The following is an 8,088-nucleotide window of genomic DNA, read 5'->3' as shown; positions in this document are numbered from 1 at the left end:
GCTGCCCTGGGTCCGGGGAAAATGGGGTCACCGGGGGGGCACAAAGACCCCCCTGATACCATGGGGGCACCGCAGGGGCTGCCCTGGGTCGGGGGGGCACGAATTTAATAAATGGAATTAAATACATCAGCAAATTAAAGAAATTAATGGAATAAAATTAAATTAACAAATAAAATAAATTCAATAAATGGAATTAAATAAATTAGCAAATTAAAGAAATGAATGGAATAAAATTAAATTAACAAATAAAATAAATTCAATAAATGGAATTAAATAAATTAGCAAATTTAAGAAATTAATGAAATAAAATTAAATTAACAAATAAAATAAATCAAATAAATGTAATTGAGTAAATTAATAAATTTAATTTAATTAAGTAAATTAAATTAATGTAATTAAAAAAATTAAATTAAATAAAGCGATAAATTAAATTATGTATTTTAATAAATTAAATAAACATAATGACATTATTATTATAAATTTAATTTTAGTATATATTTAATTATAATTTATTATATATTTTTTAATTTATTTATTTATTATTATAAATTTAATGAGTGCAATTAATTAAATCAATAAATTAAATGTAATTTAAAAATTAAATAACTAATAATAATATTATTATAAATTTAATTTTATTATTTATTAATTATCAGTCAGTATATGTGCTATTTAATTTTTATTATTATAAATTTAATGAGTGCAATTAAATAAATTAAATAAATAAATAAATACAATTAAATAAATAAATTAATAAATTAAAAATGCAATTAAATAAATAAAATAAATAAAATAAATGTAATAATACTATTATTTTATATGTAGTATATAAAATACACAATATTATTATTATTAATGCTATCAATAATGATACTAATTTATTAGTAGTATTATTTTATTCTTCTGCCCCTCCTCTCACCGAGGTCGCAGCCCAGGATCAGGGTCAGGCCCAGCAGCAGCAGCTTCATGGTGGGACAGGGGCAGATTTCCTGGGGAAAGGGGCAGATTTGGGGGGAAAAAAAGAAAAAAAGGGTCAGATTTGGGGAGAAAAAAAGGGGAAAAAAGGGTCAGATCTGGGGAGAAAAAAGGCAAAAAAAAAATCAGATTATGGGGGGAAAAAGATCAGATTTTTAGGGGAGAAAGGGAAAAAAAATCAGATTTTTTTGGGGAAAAAAGGGTCAGATTTGGGAGGGAAAAAAGGGGGAAAAATCAGATTTGGGGGGAAAAAGGTGCAAAAAAAAAATCAGATTTTGGGGGAAAAAAGGATCAGATTTTTGGGGAAAAATGGCGAAAAAGGATCAGATTTTTGGGAAAAAATGGCGAAAAAGGATCAGATTTGAGGGAAAAAGAGAAGAAAATAAGATTTTGGGGGGAAAAATAAAATCAGATTTTGGGGGAAAAAAAGGGGAAAAAATCACATTTTGGAGGAAAAAAGGATCAGATTTGGGGGGAAAAAAGAGGAAAAAAAATCAGATTTTGGGGGAAAAAAGGATCAATTTTAGGGGGAAAAAGGATCAGATTTTGGGGGAAAAAGGTGCAAAAAAAGATCAGATTGGGGGAAAAAAGGGGGAAAAAATCACATTTTGGGGGGAAAAAAGGATTAGATTTGGGGAAAAAAGTGCAAAAAAAATCAGATTTTTTTGGGGGGGAAATAGGGAAAAAAATCAGATTTGGGGGGAAAAAAGGATCAGATTTTGGGGAAAAAAGGGGCAAAAAAAATCAGATTTTGGGGGGAAGAAAGGGGAAAAAAATCAGATTTGGGGGGGAAGAAAGGAGCAGATTTTTGGGGAAAAAAAAGGGCAAAATGTTTCAGTCGCCCAACGTGGGGCTCGAACCCACGACCCTGAGATTAAGAGTCTCATGCTCTACCGACTGAGCTAGCCGGGCTCCCGGAGCACCAAAATTCCAATGTTTTACCCCTTTTTTCACCGAAAATCCCAATTTGGTGTCGCTTTAGCTAAAATCTGGAATTACCTGAAAAATTAAGGGTTTTTTCCTGAATATTTCGCGAGTCGTGGAGCTGAAAGTGGAAAGATATTGAATTAAATTATTAAATATAAAATATAATAATAAGGGATATTTTATATACATAAAATATATATTAGAATATTACTTTTATTAATATTTATATTGTTTATTTTTTATTTATTATAAATTAAATATAGGTAATTAAATAATAAATTAAATGTAGGTAATAAATAAATTAAATAAAATTTAATAAATTAAATTTATTTTTAAATTTAAATATAAATATATAATATAAAAGGTATATTTTTATAATTTAATACATACTGCATACTATATATGTAGTATATATTATATATAATATATATAAAATATGTAAAATACATATTATATATAAAAATGTATAAAATTATATAAAAATATAAATATTGATATTTTATAAAATATAAAATTATATAAAATTATATATAAATATATAAATATATAAAATATATAAAAATAATATAAAAATACAATATATATTTATATATACATTTATATATTTTTTTATTTATATTTTTATATATAGATTTTTATAATGTATATTTTTATCTATATATATTTTATTTCTATTTTATAAAACGCCAAGGTAAAAGTGCTCAGGCCTAAAATCATATTAAGATATAAAATATTTTTTTATACCTATAAAATATTAAAAAAAAAGACGGTGGTGTAAGAAAAATAACTCTAAAAATATCTTTATAAATACATAAAATTGTATATTTCTTTATAAAATATAAAATAATATCAGTTGTCCCTTACCAGGCTCTGGTTCCACTCGTGCTCTGAGAACCCCCCGGGAACTGCGGCTCCTTTTTATTCCCAAAAAAACCTCGGGATGAGCCCGGAGCGGAACGACCCGGGAGGAAAAGGGACATTGTTCGGTGGGAACAATGGGACACGGCTGGAAAAACAGGGACACGGCTGGAAAAACAGGGATACAGCTGGAAAAACAGGGACACGGCTGGAAAAACACCTGGGAAAACAAGTGTATTTATATATTATTATATATTATATTATTAAAATAACATTATTAAATTAATGTTATTACTTTATATCAATAATATTAAATAATAGTAATACGTAATATATTAAATATGTATTAAATATATATTTTCCCTGTATATCTTATATTATATTACTACTTTATATTAATAATATTAAATATATAAATATGTGATTATACAGTATAATAAATATGTATTAAATGTGTATTATATATATATTTTGTATCTACTATATTATTAAAATAGAATAATATTAAAAATCGTATTATTTTATATTAATAAATATTAAATAGTATTTTATATTTTTATAATAATAAATATTAAATCGTATTAAATATGTATTAAATATATCTAGTATGTATATTATTAAAATGTAATAATAATAAAATAATTTTATATTAATAATATTAAAAAATAATATTACTATATGCAATATATTAAATGTATGTTATGTGTATTTTGTATCTACTATTATAATAATATATATAATTAAAACAATATTAATAATAATAATATTAAATTATAATATTATATGATATATTAAATATGTATTATATATTTTTTCTGTATATTTTATATCTATTCTATTATTAAACTGTAAAAATATTTAAATGATATTATTACTTTATGTTATTAATATTAAATCGTATTATTATATAATAGATTAAATTTTCTATATATTTTATATCTATTTTATTATTAAACTGTAATAATACTTCAATATTATTATTAATTTTTAATAATAATATTAAATAATACTATGCTAAAAGATTTCAAATATATTTAAAATGTGTATTTCATATATTTTATTTTATATCATTAAAATATAATAAATATAATTAATATTACTTTGTGTCAATAAAAGGGAATTTTCGGGTAAAATGGAGAGGGAAAAAGGGAATTTCACCCAACGCCGGGCTCGGCCGAGTTCTGTGTTTTACAATTCTTTCCTTTCCAATTCTCCCTCTGGAAAAGCGATTTTTTAATTTTTTTTTGAGTAAATAAATAAAATAAAAATAAAAAAATAAAGAAACATAAAAAAAAATAAAATTAACATAAAACCAAAAAAAAGTAGGAATAAAAAATATGAATAAAAATTAAAAAATTAAATAAACAGAGAAAAAATAAAATTTAAATGAAAATAGGAAAAAAGTAGAAATAAAAAATATGAATATTAATAAAAATAAAAAAATTAAATAAACACAGAAAAAAAATAAAAATAAATGAAAAAATAAAATTAAAATAAAAATAGGAAAAAAGTAGAAATAAAAAATATGAATAAAAATAAAAAATTAAATAAACATAGAAAAAATAAAATTAAAATAAAAATAGGAAAAAAGTAGAAATAAAAAATATGAATAAAAATAAAAATACGAAAAAAATAAAAATAAATAAAATAAAAATAAATGAAAAAATAAAATTAAAATTAAAATAGTAAAATAAAAATAAAACTATGAATAAAAATAAAAATACGAAAAAATAAAAACAAATAAAATAAAACTAAAACTAAAAATAAATGAAAAAATAAAATTAAAATAAAAATAGGAAAAAATATGAATAAAAATAAAAAATATGAATATTAATAAAAATAGAAATAAAAATAAAAATAGAAATAAAAATAAATAAAAAAGGAAATAAAAGTAGAAATAGAAATAAAAATAGAAATAAAAATAAAAATAAAAATAAAAATAAAAACATGACAAAAAATAAAAATAGATATAAAAATAAAATAAAAATAGAAATATAAATAAAATAAAAATTAAAATGGAAATAAAAATAAAAATAAATAAAATTTTAAAAAAAATAAATTAAAAATAAAATAAAAATAAAATAAAAATAAAAAACCCTGAGAAAAGAAAAAAGAATCCACGCGATTTTGGGGTCGACGACGAAAAACCTCCCTATATAAAAGAAAAAAAAAATTAATTTTCCACTGCCCTGGGGGTGAAATGATGATTTTGGGCCCGCGGGGGTTTCTGTGGTGCAGCGGTTCTCACGTTCCCCTCACACGCGAAAGGTCCCGGTTCGAAACCGGGCAGGAACAGCCCAAAATATCCCAATTTTAATATTTTCACTCGATTTTTGTGCCTCGATTTTTCGCTGAATTTTGCAATAAAAAATCCGGGTTTACAGCACCGAATATTTTGATTTTTTTTTCCTCCTTTTCGAGGCTTTTGGCTTCGAAAAAAACCAATTTTTTTAAAATTTTTTAAAAAACGTTTTAATTCTAGAATTTAATATTTTAATTTTTTTTTTTTTTAATTTTTTAGTAAAATATTTTTACTTTTCCCTTCCCTGACCGGGAATCGAACCCGGGCCGCGGCGGTGAAAGCGCCGAATCCTGACCACTGGACCACCAGGGAGCCGCAATTTGCCCAAATTTTACCGATTTCGGGGGGTTTTGAGCGTCATTGACCCCCCCAAAAATGCAAATATTAAATTCTAAACCTTAAATTCTGGAAATAAAATCTTTACTGAAATTAAAAAATATTAAATTCTGAATTTTGAGTTCTGGAATTAAAAATATTTTCTAAAATTCAAATATTAAATTCTTAATGTTAAATTCTAGAATTAAAAATTTTTCTAAAAGGAAAATATTAAATCTATTACTATTATTAAAAAAATTCAGGAATAATTATCAATTAAAATAAAAGTGTATAGTTTATAGTAAAATAATGAATGATAATTAATAAATATAAATATTAATATTAATATTTAAAAATTAATTAATGATTAGTAATTGAAATATTATATAATGGTTTATAGTAAAATAATAAATAATAAATAAAAATAGAGTTAATAACAATAATTAATATTATTGATAAAACTAATAAATAATTATTAATAAAATTGAGTAGAGCAGTAAATAGTAAAATAATAATTAATAATCAAGAAATGAAACCAGGATTCTTAACAATAAAAAGGATTAATATTATTATTAGAATTAATAAATAATTACTAATAAAATATGACAGTAAATAAAAATTTAATAATTACTAATAAATGAAAAATAAAAATTAAAAAATTAATAATAATAAAAATCAATTTATTAATAGTATTGTTAATTAAGGAGAAGGGAACGGGGATTTTTTGGGGTGGGATTTGGGGTTTTTGGTGTCTCAGAACAGGTTGAGATCCCAAATTTCCCAGGTTTCTGTAGTGTAGTGGTTATCACGTTCGCCTCACACGCGAAAGGTCCCCGGTTCGAAACCGGGCAGAAACAGCCAAGTTTTTGGGGCTTTTCCCTTCCTTTTTACATTTTTATTTTATTTATTTATTTTTAAATTTTTTAAAATAATTTTTAAATTTTTTTTTAATAATTTTTTTAATATTTTTTAAGTTCGGAGTAAAAGTTTTAAAAAGGGGGGGTTTAAAATCCTCGGGAAGGATTTTTAATGTAAAATTTTAATTATTTTATTATTAAAATAATTTTTGATTAATGAAATAAACATATTAAATAAATAAATGAATTGCGAATTGAATTTAATTCATTTTACAATTTAATTTTTTTATGATTGATTCATTTTGAGTAATTAAATAATTGAACACACGAAATAAATCATTAATTTTTAGTTTGATTTAAATAATTTGAAATTTTGATTATTTTATTTTTTAATTTAATTTTGAAAAAATTAAATAATTAAGCACAGGAAATAAATCGTTGATTTTTAAATTAAATTTCATTTAATTCATTTTAAAAGTCACATTTTTATTATTAATTTAATTTTACCAATCAAAGAATTAAATAAATTAAATTGATAAAGAATTTATAAATTAAATTAAATTAAATTAAATTAAAAAAAATTTTTTTAGGGCGAATTTCCCCCAAATTTGGACCCCCCGGAGCCAAAATTCGAGGTTTCTGTAGTGTAGTGGTTATCACGTTCGCCTCACACGCGAAAGGTCCCTGGTTCGAAACCAGGCAGAAACACCCAAAATTTTGGGTCCTTTTCCACCCTTTTTATAGTGATTTTTTTGGGGTCATTTTCTCCCCTTTTCCACCCTTTTTGGGTTCATTTCCTCCCCTTTTCCACCCTTTTAATAGTGATTTTTTGGGGGTCATTTTGTCCCCTTTCCCCCCCTTTTTATAGAGATTTTTTTGGGTCATTTTTTCCCCTTTTCCATCCTTTTTTGCGGGCATTTTCTCCCCTTTTCCACCCTTTGTATAGTGATTTTTTTGGGTAATTTTCTCCTTTTTTTCCACCCTTTTTATAGTGATTTTTTTGGGTCATTTTCTCCCTTTTTCCGCCCTTTGTATAGTGATTTTTTTGGGGGTCATTTTCCCCCCTTTTCCACCCTTTTTATAGTGATTTTTTTCAGGGTTTTTTTCTCCCCTTTTCCACCTTTTTTTGAGTCATTTTCTCCCTTTTTCCACCCTTTTAATAGTGATTTTTTTGGGGTCATTTCCTCCCCTTTTCCCCCCATTTTTAGCCTAAAAACCAGGAAAAAAAAAAGGCAATAAATGATCCCAAACCCTGGCGAACTGGGAGGATTTTCCCATTTCCACACCATAAAAGAGGGAAGGGACAAAAAAACCCCACTTTTTACACCGAAATAAAGAATTAATTAAACCTTTTCTGCTCCATTTTTTGAGAAAAAAAAAAAAGGAAAAAAATCCATTTTTCCCCAACCTATTTTTCCCACTTTTAATATTTATTAATCCCGGGGAAAAAACCCCAAGGTTAATTTTGGGTTAAAAACCACCGGGATCGGTGAATTTGTTAAAAATGTGAGTTCCCTGGTGGTCTAGTGGTCAGGATTCGGCGCTCTCACCGCCGCGGCCCGGGTTCGATTCCCGGCCAGGGAAATTCGCTCTTTTCCCGTATTAAACCCAACAATAATTTGAATTTTCAGCTCCAAAACCACCCGGTTTGTTTGCAGCTCGGTTCGTCCCGCCCCGAGACGAAGCGCTTCCCACCCTAAAAAAATTATTAAATCTCATTTTTTGTCCCTTTTTGGGAGTTTTTGGGTTGTTTTACCCCAAATATACCCCAGCCCAGCAGAGCCCGGCTAGCTCAGTCGGTAGAGCATGAGACTCTTAATCTCAGGGTCGTGGGTTCGAGCCCCACGTTGGGCG

General features: G+C 25.2%; 7 non-coding genes across 7 annotated transcripts; 5 read left to right on the top strand and 2 right to left on the bottom strand.

Moving 5' to 3' along the window:
- Positions 1-1,814: 1,814 nt before the first annotated feature.
- TRNAK-CUU lies at positions 1,815-1,887 on the bottom strand. Its single transcript has one exon. It is a non-coding gene; the product is annotated as a tRNA-Lys (tRNA).
- A 3,096-nt stretch (positions 1,888-4,983) lies between these two features.
- Positions 4,984-5,055, top strand: TRNAV-CAC. Its single transcript has one exon. It is a non-coding gene; the product is annotated as a tRNA-Val (tRNA).
- A 247-nt stretch (positions 5,056-5,302) lies between these two features.
- TRNAE-UUC lies at positions 5,303-5,374 on the bottom strand. The gene has a single exon. It is a non-coding gene; the product is annotated as a tRNA-Glu (tRNA).
- A 787-nt stretch (positions 5,375-6,161) lies between these two features.
- On the top strand, positions 6,162-6,234 carry TRNAV-CAC. Its single transcript has one exon. It is a non-coding gene; the product is annotated as a tRNA-Val (tRNA).
- A 635-nt stretch (positions 6,235-6,869) lies between these two features.
- On the top strand, positions 6,870-6,942 carry TRNAV-CAC. Its single transcript has one exon. It is a non-coding gene; the product is annotated as a tRNA-Val (tRNA).
- Positions 6,943-7,746: 804 nt separating this feature from the next.
- Positions 7,747-7,818, top strand: TRNAE-CUC. The gene has a single exon. It is a non-coding gene; the product is annotated as a tRNA-Glu (tRNA).
- A 197-nt stretch (positions 7,819-8,015) lies between these two features.
- On the top strand, positions 8,016-8,088 carry TRNAK-CUU. The gene has a single exon. It is a non-coding gene; the product is annotated as a tRNA-Lys (tRNA).

Source organism: Corapipo altera, unplaced genomic scaffold (genome assembly GCF_003945725.1).
Source record: "Corapipo altera isolate COAL_440 unplaced genomic scaffold, ASM394572v1 233, whole genome shotgun sequence".
In the NCBI taxonomy this organism is placed as follows: domain Eukaryota; kingdom Metazoa; phylum Chordata; class Aves; order Passeriformes; family Pipridae; genus Corapipo; species Corapipo altera.
This window is presented reverse-complemented; position numbering and strand designations above follow the sequence as displayed.